Source organism: Sus scrofa, chromosome 7 (genome assembly GCF_054392235.1).
Source record: "Sus scrofa isolate SSC_HxYL_T2T_F1_AM1 chromosome 7, Sscrofa_HxYL_maternal_Yorkshire_Landrace_v2.0, whole genome shotgun sequence".
Lineage (NCBI taxonomy): Eukaryota > Metazoa > Chordata > Mammalia > Artiodactyla > Suidae > Sus > Sus scrofa.
Genome location: NC_139389.1, coordinates 29,152,719 through 29,167,943, shown reverse-complemented (window position 1 = coordinate 29,167,943; position 15,225 = coordinate 29,152,719). Strand labels below are relative to the sequence as shown.

The window sequence follows — 15,225 nt, the reverse complement described above, 5'->3', positions numbered from 1 at the left end:
TCTTATGTGCATAGCCAAAGCATAATTAATACAAATCATTATTTCAATGTCACAGTGTCAATTGGTATAGAAACCAAAGGGAAGCTGATTCAAACGGTAGTGTTTAGGGTCAACGCATGAATCATAAGCATGTGAGATCCTTCCTTGGACCATCATCCAGTGCGTTGGGAGGTTTAAACTTAACAAATAACTTCAGAATGTGTCCATTGGTTTGGGAATACCTGTTTGGAATTAACTTCCTAGGGCAGAGTAAATAATACCTTCAGTTTATCTAAGCCTGACAGCTGGGCAGAGAGGTACCAAGAATCTCATAAGGTATTATGGATGCCTTCCTTAGCTAACTTGATTATACTGATTAGAAGGATAGAGGTTGAGCCTATGCTCATCGTTTTATTTGTCAGCCTGGCTAGGCTATCGTACTCAGTTATTTAATCAACCAATGATCGAGATGCTACTGTGAAGATATGTTGCAGGTATGGTTAGCATCTAAAATCAACTGACTTTAAGCATATTAACCTCTGTAATAGAGACGGCCTCATCTAGTCAGTTGAAGGTCTTAAGGTCTTTCATTAAAAATTAATGAAAGAGAGTGTCAAAAATTCATGCAGTTACTCTTCCTCCAAACCCTCCTCAGAGGGACCTGTGGTGACCAGGGTGACTATGTACTGGGTAAAAGGAAATAATCAGACCTTTCACGGATTTCTGGACACTGACTCTGAGCTGACACTAATTCCAGGAGACCTCAAACTTTACTGAAGTCCACAAGTCAAGAGTACAAGCTTATGAAGGGTAGGTGATCCAAGGAGTTTTAGCTTGGGTTCATTTTACACTGGGTAGAATAGGCCCCCAAACCCATCCTGTGGTCATTTACCCAGTTTCAGAATGCATAATTGGAATAGACTCACTCAGAATACGGCAGAATATCCACATTTGTTCCCGACAAGTGGGATGAAAGCTATTAGGGTTAAAAAAAAAAAAAAAAAAAGGCCAAGTGGAAGACTTCTATGAAAATAATACACAAATACCATTTTCCTGGAGTGACTGCAGAGATTAGTGCCATTGTCAGTGACTTGAAGGACACAGAGGTAGTGATTTCCCACATCTTCCTTCAATGCACCGACTTGGCTTATACAGAAAACAGGTGGGAGGATGATCATGGATTATCACAAACTTAACCAGGTGGTGACCTCAATTGTATCTGCTGTATTAGATGTGGTTTTACTGCTTGAGCAAATTAACATACCCTCTGATAAGTAGCTATTGATTTTGCAAGTGCTTTTCCTTGATACTCGTTGTTAGAGACCACCAGAAGCAGTAATGCTTTCAATGAGCAAGGCCACCAATATAACTTCTCTGTCCTACTTCAGGGGCATATCTACTCTCTAGCCCTATGTTGCAATTTAGTCTCCAGGGACCTTGGTCACCTTTCCCTTCCATGGACATTACACTGTTCAGTCACATTGATGACATTGTGCTGACTAGACCTAGTGAACACAATGTAGCAACTACTCTGAATTTATTGGTAAGAAAGATATTGACATTCAGAAGATGGGAAATAAGTCCAACAAAGATTCAGGGAACTTCTACACTAGTGAAATTTCTAGAGGTTTAGTGCTGTACGGCATATAGAGATATTCTTTCTAAGGTTAAAGATAATTTTGTGGCATCTGGCCTCTCTCTCCACCAAAAAAGAGTCATAACGCCTAGTGGGCCTCTTCGGATTTGGGGTGGCATCATATTCTTCATCTAGGTGTGCCACCCCTTCCCATTTATGTGACTGGAAACTCTTTGTTTTGAGTGGGATACAGAACAAAAGAAGGCTCTACATCGAGTATGGGCAGCCATGCAAGCTGTTCTGCCACTTGGGCTACAGGCTGCAACAAATTCAGTGGTGCCTAAAGTGGTAGTTTTAGAGATGCTGTTTGAGACTTTCATAGACCCATATAGGTGAGTCACAAAGCAGTCCCTTAGATTGTTGGGGGGACATTTCTGTCATCCTCTGCGCACAACTTCTCTCTTTTGCAGAAACAGTTTTTGGCTTGCCCCTGGATCTTAGCAGAGACTGAACACATGCCCATGAGTCACAAATTAGCATGCGACCTGAGCTTCCAATTAGAAACTGGGTGTTATCTGATACACTACCATTCCAACACTGATTTTGATACTGGTTTTTTCCTCACACCACAAAACAATTCTCCAACATGAGGTACGTGTCCTACGATTCATCTCCATTCTGACACTATCCACCTGGAGATAGCATCACATCACACAGGGTAAGGTCTCAGTCCTACAGCACTGCCCCCTACTTCAGAGACCAATCACAAGTCCAGGTTGTTACTTGTTCTCCTTTAGACTGGAAGTTTCCAGGACCCAGCCTCTAATCTGACAAATTTGCTAGAGCAGCTCACAGAACTCAGAGCAAAATTTTACTTACTAGGTCACCAGTTCATTATAAAAGGATATAACTCAGGAACAGCCAGATGGAAGCAATGCACAGGGCAAGGTATGCGGGAAGGGGCACACCACTCTCCCCAAATCTCCGTGTGTTCACCAACCCTGACTCTCAGAGCCTAGTCCTTTTCAGGTTTAATTCAAACTCCAGCTCCTCTCCCCCGCCCCACCAGATGGCTCAAAATTTTAACCCTCTAATCACTTGCCAAATAAGAACACTTTCTTAGGTTACCTGGCTTTCTAAAAAACCTCCTTATTATCATAACAAAAGACGCCTTTATTGTTCTCATCTCTTAGGAAATTCCCAGGGTTTTAGGCACTCTAAGCCAAGAATAGAGACAAAGACCAAACATATATTTATTCTAAATCAAAACATCACACCCACCAAGCCATAAAGTTGAGCCTGTGCAGCACCACATCCAGTGGAAGGGGTATATGAGATCAGGCTTGGGCAGGCCCTGAGGATACAAATAATTTCCATAAAAAATTGGTTCTAATGCCCATGGTCCCCAGTCTTGCTATACTCTCTTATCTTTCCCAGTCTGTGCCTATGGACCCATGGTGAGTTCCCTACAACTAGCCCTCAGAGAAGGAGAAAAGTTGAGCCAGGTTTATAGATGGTTCTGTGTGACAGACAGGCACCATCCAAAAATAGATAAAAATAGATAAAATAGAGTGTATTAATTTGCAAGGGCTGATAAACCGAGTAGATTAAACAACAGAAGATTATCATCTCACAATTGCAGATGCTAGAAATCTGAAACCAAGGTATCAGCAGGGTCATACTCCCTTGAAAGCACTAAAAAATGGTCCCTTCCATGCCTCTCTCCTAACATCTGATGCTTTGCCAGCAATCTGTGTCCACATTTCACCTTTTTATGAGGACACCAGTCATGTTAGATTAGGAAACCACCCTAATCTAACATGACCCCATCCTAGCTAATTACACCTTGAATGACCCTAATTCCAAATAAGGTCACATGCTGAATACTAGAGATTAGTAATTCGGTATGTTAAATTTGAGGAGTTGGGAAGGGAGGACACAAAACACATATGATACAATATGCTGAGGATGAAAAGGAAACAGGCAATATGAATAGATTATATGATAACTATTCTGAGGATGTTGATTATGACAAGATATGGGGGTTGATAGAATATTGTATTGCTTTCGTTTTAAATGAGAAAGATTTTCAAAATTTTAAGGTACATAGGAAGAAGCTAGTACAAAGGCTGAGGAGGAATAACTGGGGGATCCCAGTACCAGAGAGGGCAGTACAGGATGGACGGAGAGAAGAAGGATCAGTATCTCAAGTAAAGGAAGAGAGATTCTTCCCTAATATAACAGTGAGGAAGGAATAACAGAGAAATACAGAATTGAATAAGTTTGTTCTATTTGTTGCTAAAAAGTTCAGATAGTTCCCTCATGATGGATTTTTCTTCGGTTTCTTCTTATTATTAAATTCAAAGAAGGAATACAGTCATAAACTGAGAATAAGGAGTCAGTAGTTGCAAGTTTAAAGAAAGAGAAATGTTTAAGAAAACTGCCTACCAAAAGTAAGGGAATGCAAATGGCTGGAGAGGATTACGGGATAGTAGTGGTGTGCACGAGTTGAAAGATTGTTAAACATATATGAAAGAAACATCTACTCATTTGGGTAGACTGTTATAGCATTTTAGGCTGCCAGTATACAAATGTATAATTAGATTAATTTGTATTTGTATTTTGCCAAGTTATTGTGGCAGAAAAACAATGACACCAGGATTTCCATTTCGTAGGAAGAGAATACTTGAAATTATTAGCCATGACACCAAGTAGGGAAAAGGGTAGGAAGTGAAGTCAGGAGTGACGAATGAATTAGGAGACATAAAGGGGCCTGATGAGACTGACACAGTGCAGGAGTAGGAGTAGCTATGTAACCAAGTACAGGACTTATACCTCCAGTTTCACTTGCATATTCAATGTGGATGTCATCTGCTGCCCAACTTAAAGGCAGAGGGCACTGGTAAGGGTAAGAATCAATCACAAGGGACAAATATCCAACACATAAATTGATTAAAGATATAAATGTTTATGTTTCACAGAAAAGAATTCTAGAATTGGGCAATAGAGGGGCTCCATGGAGTTGTCAGACTCCCAAGTTCATTTCAATTTCTCTACCATCTGCGTCATATTACATGGTCATATATGTCTTTTGAGTTCCATTAATCATGACACTTTATAGCCAGAAGAAAAGTAAAGAAGAAAAGAAAGACACAATTTTCCTTTAAGGACACATCCTTGTAATTCACCTTTTAATACAACACCATCCTTTAGTCACATGCACTAAGGGGGTGTAAGAAATCTAATACTTGTAGGAGGTTGTCATAGGAAAAGGTAATAATGAGAAGGAATATATGACAAAAACAGGAAGAACTGATATGAGGGACAATCATCAAGTCTGTGTCACAGAGCTTTATATTGACAATGAACCAGTAGGGACTAGGAAAAAATGTATTTATATCTTGCTAGGGGAGAAATGCGATCTTCTTTGGGGCAAAGTGATCATTTCACCTGGAGGGTAGACTTATGAATTACATCAGTACATTCTCCTTCAGCTGAACAGATGTTTAGGGAGCCCGAGTCAGAGGACCAAAGTCTGAAAAGTGGTCTCAGGACACCATAGAATGTGTTCTGGGGAAAGGTGAAAATGTGGGATCCATCTGTCATGTTGTAGAAAGATACATCTCCAGCCTCATAATCCAGGAATATCCCCACCTTAAGGGGTCTTTCTCTTAGAGGAAGAGAAGTTTCCGGGGAGGTGAGGGCCCAGTAGTCCCCGTCATAGAGCCTAATGGCCCAGAAACCATTCTGTGGGGACATAGTGAATACCCCCTCCCTGGTCACATTATCTCTACAAATTCCCAAGTCCCAAGATTGCATGTCCCCAACCTCCACCTCCCAGTAGGCCCTCCCTGAGTTGATGCGCAGCTGACCCAGCACACAGGGAATGGAGTTGAATCTCTGTGTGGATCTGGGAAGATCTTGACAAGTTTCTTGCCAGGTAACTCGCCTCCCTCTTTCAGACACGAGGAGGGCAGGATGGGCAGTGGCTTCATCCAGGGTCACATTTGCTGCAAAGACAAGTGGACTATCAAGTTTCTGGCAATGGTCGTAGGCATGGGCCAGAAGGCTCCCGTTCTGTCAGGACTCCTCTGGCCCTGGGTAGATCCAGCTCACTTTTACCCAGCAATCCTCCAGCCACTCCACAAAAAGCAAGTTCCCTGCTGGATCTTGATAGACTCACCAGCTTCGATTTCCTCGTTCCTCTAATATATAAAGAAAAAATAATCATGAGATCTCACCATCTGAAAAATAAATCTGCCTGTCTGTCCAGAATACCATGAATATAATAAATTTCCTAAGATTATGTCAAGCATAAGAGCAACCAAGGAATATACTCTTTCATAACTTGAACTTCTTTTCACAATCTATTAAATTGTGTCTGACTTGAGACCTGACCCATCTTCTGTGTCTTCTAAGTCAACGTTCCTATAGGATAAATATCTATAAACTATTTAGGGTGTCTCCAAGAAAATAGGGAACATGGTGTATCTGACCAAAGAAAGTATTTTTCATGTTAGTGTCCTCAGATTTCAGCCCATGAATACCAGTGTACATATGCTCAAAACACAATGTTGCAGTTTAAAATGGCTACAATTTAATGTTTCAAACACATTATTATCTGTTAAAATATTGGGTAATCTAGGGGGTGCTTTGAGTTTCTTTGATTTTCAGTATTTGTTGTACACACATAGATATTTATTTAAAATATCTTTGTGGAGACAGAATTAAGATGGCAGAATAGAAGGACTGGAGCTCAACTTCTCTCCTAAAAACAACAAAATTCACAACTAAAGTCTGAGCACACTTCACCAAAATGGACCGGAAACCTTAAAAAATATACCCTACTCCAGAAGAAAAAGAGGAGGACAAATCAAGAGGTAGGAGGGTCTATTTCATGATATAAACAACTCCATACCTCCTGGATGGGAAGCTCCATAGACTGGAAACTAACTGGTTCACAGAGACTCACCTACAAGAGTGAGAGTTCTGAGCCACACATCAAACTCTCACGTGTGGGGATCTAGCACAGGGAGAAAGAGCCCCAGGGCATCTGGCATTGAAGGCCAGTGGGGCTTGTGTGCAAGAGCTCCACAGGACTGGGGGAAACGGAGACCCCATTCTTAAAAGGGGCACACAGACTTTCACGTGCACTGAGTCCCAGGGCAAAGCAAAGTCTCCAAGGGAATCTGGGTCAAACCTGACTGCAGTTCTTGGAGGACATCCTGAGAAAACAGGGGTGAATGTAGCTTGTTGTGAGGGAAGGACATTGGAAGCAAAGCTCTCTGGAATATTCAGCAGCAGCACCTTTCTCTGGAGGTGGCCATTATGGGAAAATCTGGCCCCACCTGTCAGCCAGCTGCTGAGAAGCCCCAGGGCAAACAACAATCCATGTGGGATCACAGCCCCACCCCTGAGTAAACAGGCTACCTAAAGACCCCTCAGGCACACAGCTGCTTCTAATCCCATCCAGAGACTAAGCCCCACCCACCAGAGGGATAGGAATCAGCTCCTCCTACCAGGGGGCAGGCATCAGCCCCTCCCATCAGGAAGCCTACACCAAGCCCCCATACTGACTTCAGCTACAGGGGGGCAGACATCAGAAGTAAGAGAGGCTACAACTCTATTATCTATAAAAAGGTCACCATACCAAAAACCTATAAGAATGAAAGACAGAGAACTATAACTCAGATGAGGGAGAAAGAAAAAACCCCAGAAAAACAGCTAAGCCATGAGGAGATTCTCAGCCTCCAGGAAAAAGACTTTAGGCTGTTGATGCTGAAGATGATGCAAGATATTGGAAATAAACTGGAGGCAAAAATGGATAACTTACAGGAAACACTGACCAAAGAGATACAAGATAAAAAACTTAAGCAAGAAGAGATGCAAAATACAATAACTGAAATAAAGGATTCATTAGAAGCCACCAACAGCAGAATACAGGAGGCAGAAGAATGAATAAGCGAGGTGGAGGACAGATTAGTGGAAATTACACAGCAGAACAGAAAAGAGAAAAAAGATTGAAAACAAATGAAGAGAGTCTCAGAGAACTCTGGAACAATGTGAAATGCACCAACATCCGTATTATAGGGGTGCCAGAAGGAGAAGAGAGAGAGAAGGAAACAGAAAAAATATTCCAAGAGATAATAGCCAAAAAATTCCCTAACATGGGGAAGGAATCACTCGCTCAAATCCAGGAAGCACAACGAGTACCATACAAAATAAACCCAAGGAGGAACACCCTGAGACATATACTAATCAAACTGACCAAAATTAAAGACAAATAGAAAATCTTGAAAGCAGCTAGGGAAAAGAAACAAATAACATACAAGGGAACCCCGATAAGGCTATCAGCAGATTTTTCAACAGAAGCTCTGCAGGCCAGAAGGGAGAGGCATGATATACTCAATGCGATGAAAGGAAAAAACCTCCAACCAAGATTACTCTACCCAGCAAGGTTCTCCTTCAGATTTGAAGAAGAAGTCAAAACCTTCTCAGATCAGCAAAAGCTGAGAGAATTCAGCAACACTAAACCAGCCTTACAACAAATACTAAAGGAACTTCTGTAGGCAGAAAAGAAGAAGAGAAGAAGGAAAGAAAAAAAGAGCAACAAAAACAAATCCAAAGCAATCAAGAAAATGGCAATAAAAACATACATATCAATAATTACCTTAAATGTGAATGGACTAAATCCCCAACCAAAAGACATAGACTGGCAGAATGGATACAAAAACAAGACCCATATATATGCTGTCTTCAAGAGACCCACTTCACTTGTAGGGACACATACAAATTGAAAGTGAGAGGATGGAAGAAAATATTTCATGCAAATGGGGATCAAAAGAAAGCTGCAGTAGCTAATACTCATATCAAACAAAATAGATTTTAAAATGAAGAATATTTTCAGGACAATGAAGGACATTACATAATGATCAAAGGATCACTCCAAGAAGGTGTTATAACAATTTTAAATATCTATGCACCCAACATACGTTCACCACAATATATAAGGCAACTGCTAACAACCTTAAAAGGAGAAATTGATAATAACACAATCATAGTGGGGGACTTTAACATACAACAATACATTCAAAGGATTGTACATCATGATCCAGTGGGATCTGTCCCAGGGATGCAAGAGTTCTTCAATATCCACAAATCCATCAATGTGATACACCACATTAACAAACTGAAGAATAAAAACCATATGATCCTCTCTATAGATGCAGAAAAAGCCTTTGACAAAATCCAACACCCATTTCTGATAAAAACCACTCAGAAAGTGGGCACAGTGGGAACCTACCTCAACATGATAAAGGCCATATATGACAAACCCACAGCGAACATCATTCTCAATGGTGAAAAGCTGAAAGAATTCCCGCTGAGATCAGGAACAAGACAAGGATGTCCGCTCTCGCCAGTACTCTTCCACATAGTTTTGGAAGTCCTAGCCACAGCAATCAGAGAAGTAAAAGAAATAAAAGGAATCCAAATTGGAAAGGAAGAAGTAAAACTATCACTATTTGCAAATGACATGATACCATACCTAGAGAATCCTAAAGAAGCTACCAGAAAACTGTTAGAGCTCATTCATGACTTTGGCAAAGTTGCAGGATACAAAATCAATACACAGAAATCGATGGCATTTCTATACACTAACAATGAAAGAAAGAGAAATTAGGGAAGCAATCCCATTTACCATCGCATCCAAAAGAATAAAATACCTAGGAGTAAACCTACCTAAAGAGACAAAAGACCTGTACTCCGAAAACTAGAAGACACTGATGAAAGAAACCAAAGATGACGCAAATAGATAGAAAGACATGCCATGCTCTTGGATTCGAAGTGTTAATATTATCAAAATGACTATACTACCCAAAGCAATCTACAGATTCAATGCAACCCCTAACCAATGACCAAGGATATTTTTCACAGAACTCGAACAAAATATTTTAAAGTTTGTTTGGAAGCACGAAAGACCCAGAATAGCCAAAGACATCCCGAAAAAGAAAAATGGAGCTGGAGGAATCAGGCTCCCTGACTTCAGACTATACTACAAAGCAACAATCCTCAAAACAGTAAGGTACCAGCCCAAAGACAGACATATACATCAGTGGAACAGGATAGAAAGCCCAGAATTCAACCCACGCACATACAGCCATCTAAGCTATGACACAGGAGGCAAGACTATACAATGCAGAAAAGACAGCCTGTTCAATAAGTGGTGCTGGGAAAACTGGACAGCCACACAGAAAAGAATGAAATTAGAACAGTCCCTAACACCATACACAAAAATAAACTCAAAATGGATTAAAGACTTAGATAGAAGACCAGACACTATAAAATTCTTAGAGGAAAACATAGGCCAAATATGCTCCAACGTAAATGACAGCAACATCTTTTCAAATCCACTTCTTAGAGTAATGACAGTAAAAACAAAAGTAAGCAAATACAACCTAATCAAACTTAAGAGTTTCTGCACAGCAAAGGAAACCCTAAACAAAACAAAAAGACAACCCACAGAATGGGAGAAAATCTTTGCAAATGAAGCGACTGACAAGGGATTCATCTCCAAAATCTGTAAACGCCTCCTACCGCTCAATACCAAAAAACAAAAAAACTAACCCCCCCATCAAATAATGGGCAGAAGAGCTAAACAGACAATTCTCCAAAGACATACAGATGGCCAAAAAACACATGAAAAGGTATTCAACATCACTCATTATTAGAGAAATGCAAATCAAAACCACAATCAGGTTATCACCTTACACCAGCTAGAATGGCCATCATCAAAAAGTCTACAAACAGGAGTTCCCGTCGTGGCACAGTGGTTAACGAATCCGACTAGGAACCATGAGGTTGCAGGTTCGGTCCCTGCCCTTGCTCAGTGGGTTAACGATCCGGCGTTGCCGTGAGCTGTGGTGTAGGTCGCAGATGCGACTCGGATCCCGTGTTGCTGTGGCTCTGGCGTAGGGCGGTGGCTACAGCTCCGATTCAACCCCTAGCCTGGGAACCTCCATATGCCGCGAGAGCGGCCCAATAAATAGCAAAAAGACAAAAAAAAAAAAAAAAAAAAAAAAAAAGTCTACAAACAATAAATGCTGGAGAGGGTGTGGAGAAAAATGTTGGTGGGATTTTAAATTGGTGCAACCACTGTGGAAGACAGTGTAGAGATTCCTCAGAAAAGAAAAAATAGAACTACACTTTCATCCAGCAATCCTACTCCTGGGCATCTATCCAGAGAAAACCTAGACTCTCCAAGACACATGTACTCCGATGTTCATTGCAGCACTATTTTCAATAGCCAAGACATGGAAACAACCTAAATGCCCATCGACAGAGGAATGGCTAAAGAAGATGTGGTACATATACACGATGGAATATTACTCAGACATTAAATGGAATGAAATAACAGCCTATTTTGTTGGAAATTGATCCCATATGTCCTCTTTTAAAATGTCTGACATGGGAGTTCCCGATGTGGCTCAGTGGTTAACGAATCCGACTAGGAACCATGAGGTTGCAGGTTCAATCATTGGCCTCACTCAGTGGGTTAAGGATCCGGCAGTGCCATGAGCTGTGGTGTAGGTCGCAGACACAGCTCGGATCCCCCGTTGCTGTGGCTGTGGTGTAGCCCGGCAGCTACAGCTCTGATTAGACCCCTAGCATGGGAACCTCCATATGCCACCAATGTGGCCATAAAAAAGGCAAAAAAAAAAAAAAAGACCAAAAAATAAAAATTAAATTCTGACAATGTTTGTATTGTGAATAGTGTCCAATCATTATTCTGTGCACATACTACTAAACAGTCATTTGGGAATATATACCCTATGTGGTTTACTTTGGAAGTTTCTATTTTCCTTTTGAATTAATGAACTAAAAGTGAGGGAAGGAGAGTCTGAATTAGCACAGGGAAATAAGAAACCATAATGCTGTTAAACTTAAAGTTTACATCATTTCTTCCCTCTTCTATATGACAACTAAAGAAAAGTGTATTCTCAAAAACGTAAATTAAGGTATACCTCTTGAATTATTGTTACTTCTATATTTACACCATTTCATTACTCATGCATTCTCTGAGGGGAGCCAACATCCTCTTATGCCTAGCAGAGTCCCCTGTGCAGAAGAGATGGTCAACAAGTGTATAAAAGGATTCTCTTTCTCTTTGGGGGATTTTTTTCCCCTTCAATCAGCATCTCTAAGCATCAAGCATAATGAATGAGCAGAGAGAGAGAAAAGAAATGTTTCATTTACCAGTATCACAGGAAAACCATCTCTGGTTATCGAATGGATAACCGTTTCAAATTTTCTCTTCCTTCTGAATTCCCAGAGAACACTGTGACATTACAAGTTCTCCACAAGGAGGAGCATAAGGATGAGAAAGGACACGAAATCCTCCAGGGCATCCTTCAATCTCCCAGGCAAGCGCTGGTAGGGGATAGAACCACACTCAGTACCTACCTCATCTTAGACATGATCCTGCTAGCTACCACTCCTTCTCCTGTGGTTCCTGTTTCCCTTCACAGTCTCTCTCATGAACAAGCAATTAAAAGAAAGCAATGAAAATGATAGAGTCCAAGTTCTAGAAGAAACTTCCCTCTTCTCTGAAAGTTGTCATTGATGTTCTGATGAGTGTCATTGGACTCATTTGACTGCTCAATACAGAAAAATATAGTAGTCTCATTCTAGTATTCACTGATTACATCAGGACCTACCATGTTCTTAGAGGCATAGTTTGATAAGGAATTGACAAATTTGATCATGAAAAGAATATGACAACTCTAACTGAGAATAATTTGGACACCCCCCAAAGAAGAATAAATGGTTAAAATGATTGAAGATGTTGAGCCTGTGGAGTGGTTGAATGGTGGCTTCCCGAAAGATCGATCCATGTCTTAATCCCCAGAACCTATGAACTCAACCTTATCTGGAAAAAGAGCAATTGTAAATGTAATTAAATTAAGGATATTGAGAGAAAACCTTCCTCAATGTTCCAAGTAGGCTCTAAATTCAAAAATAAATGTCCTTATAAGAGATACATGCAGAGAAGGTGGCCTTGGGAAAATGGAAGCACAGATAGAAGTTATATAACCACAAACCAAGGAATGTCTGTGTCACCACCAGAAGCTGGAAGAAACAGAAAATACTTTCACCTAGAGGTTTCAGAGAGGGTGCACTGCTACTAAGACCTTGATTTCAGACATCTGGCTTTCGGAACTGGGAGAGAATAAATTTCTGATCTTTTAAACCACCAAGTTTTTGGTAATTTGTTAGAGTAGCCTTAAGAAAATAATACAATCTGAAAAGGAAAAACCTTTGGGCGATTAAGGTAATAATATTCAAACACCTAAAGGACTAAGCATGTGGAACAGTGGTCATCCTGAGAAGTCATCAAGCAGAATTAGGACTATTTTGTGGAGATTTCTTAAAGTCAAATTTGCAACCTGTATAAGAGAGAAATGATAACAGCTGCTGAAGATAAAAATGTCACCTGCTTCAGAGAGGTAATCCATCAAGAGCAAACGGTCACACAATGGAGATTGTTATGGGATCACAATAGCTTTGGAGATGGTATTGAGGAGATTCTGGCACTCTGAGAGGTATAAATAAGCTCCTTTTTAAGGGTTCATGTTTGCTAAGAATCGGTATCCCTTCCCTCAGATTTGAACTACTTGTCACCAAAAATCCCAGCCATAGGATTAGTTATTTATCTCAGTGAACTCTTTCTGGAGGTAGAGGGATTTCCTGATTTACAAGTAGATCCACAGATGATATTAACAGAAGATTCGTGCTAAATTTTCCAAATTTACTAGAATGTGCACTTAGGAAATGTCAGTAGCAACAACAGGAAACAACCTTGATCCAGAACCAAAAGTAAAGACAGGATCACCTCAAAAGAAGACAAATCTTTAAAGTCTACCCTATCTCCTTTGTTTGATCAATGAAAGTAAGGAAAGATTTAAAAAAGAAGCTCCACAAACCTAGCAACCAGATACTGCTTTTTGTTTGTTTGCTTTTTTAGCCTCCCAGCAGCTTTTTTAGCCTCCCAGGCCAGGGATCACATCTGAGCCAAAGTCACCACTGAAGCCACAGCAGCGGCAACACTAGATCCTTAGCCCACTGTGCCAGGCTGGGGATGGAACCTGCATCCCAATGCTCGCAAAACACTGCCCAGCCTGTTGAGCCAGAGCAGGAACTCCCAGATGTACTTTTTACTACCATTCTCCAATAAAAAGAACCATGCGGGGCTCCACGGAGAAATGGTTGATTCTAGGACTGGCTCTGAAGCATTTTGTAGTATCAGAAAGTAAAAAGGGCTAAAAAAGTTGATGAGGGCATATCAAAGAGGTGCAGAAGCCAAATGAAAGGGCTCCCAATGGCCAAAGCTGGAACAATTTAAATAACAAGATTAAATAATATTGCCTTAACCTAAAGTATAAAATAAATATGCATAAGTCCATCCATCTTGATAAAAAAACAAATGATTAAATTAATTAATCAGGAGAAAAAGAGACAAACATTTCATGTAAATGAATTCCAAGTAATATACATAGGTTGTATTACTTTGTCCTCAAGGAGGGGAAGCATAACTTTTCACTCCTTAGATGTGGGGGTTCACACATAGTGATGCTTTCCACAGTGTATGGTATGGAAATGGGAGGTGGAAAGGAATAATTGTGCAGTGGAGAAAGCTCATAAACCTTACTTCAGTGAGGTCAATGAGTCCAACATAAATCGTGTTGATAGCATATACACTTGATATGATGTGATGAAAATGGCAGTTTACCTCTGCAATCTTCCTCTTGTCTTTCCATGAGAAAAACACCAGACAACTCTCAGTTTGATGACATATAAAATTCCTGACAAGGACTCCTGAAAATTGTCAAGGTCACTTTCAAACCAAGGAAAATCCGAGAAATTGCCATAGCCAAGAGGAGAAACATCTAAACCAGCTATAATGCAAAAAATAAAAATTGTTATAAATGAAAAAAATAAAAAATGTAATATGGGGTTTGTAGCAGAAAATGATACTAAATAAAAAGTAAGGACATCTAAACAAACATGAAACTTCAGTTAACAATAATGTATCAATATCTTCTGGGGATAACCAATTATCTATTACTCAATAAGACAAAAAGACCGAAAGAGTTCAAGCTCAAGCAAGTTGTCAGAGAGAGGTAAACGGTGTAGGAATGAAGTCCATGACAGCCAGGAATTGATCTGTTTTGTTCAGCAGAGTCGGTAAAAAAAAAAAAAAATTGTGTTATGAATATATAGAGTATATTCTCCTTGGCATGTTTAAGTCACGAATTTTCCAAATTAATAAACACTTGTTGTGTGTCACATCAAGAACGTTCTAAAATGTTTATGTTGCTTTGATGGCACAGTTGAGGCGTGGGATTCTGTGCTCCACAGAGTACTCTCTCCATTCACAAAACTGACTTATGGAGCAAGGGGATTCTGCTCTCTCACATAACATAAAATTCTTTAAGAATACCTATGGGCCCACTCTTAGGAGATTGGTTAAAACCACCATGCCCAGAGGCCAAAGGCGGAGCTACAAAGAGCATCAACATGTAATAATAACTGCGTTTATCCTTTTTGAGAAACTTTCCTTTAGCACAAGAGTGTGTGATGAGGTCCGAGTGGCAGCTGAACATAGACGACAT

General features: G+C 40.3%; 1 pseudogene; it reads right to left on the bottom strand.

Moving 5' to 3' along the window:
• Positions 1–4,897: 4,897 nt before the first annotated feature.
• Positions 4,898–15,225, bottom strand: LOC146401484 (butyrophilin subfamily 1 member A1 pseudogene; annotated as a pseudogene).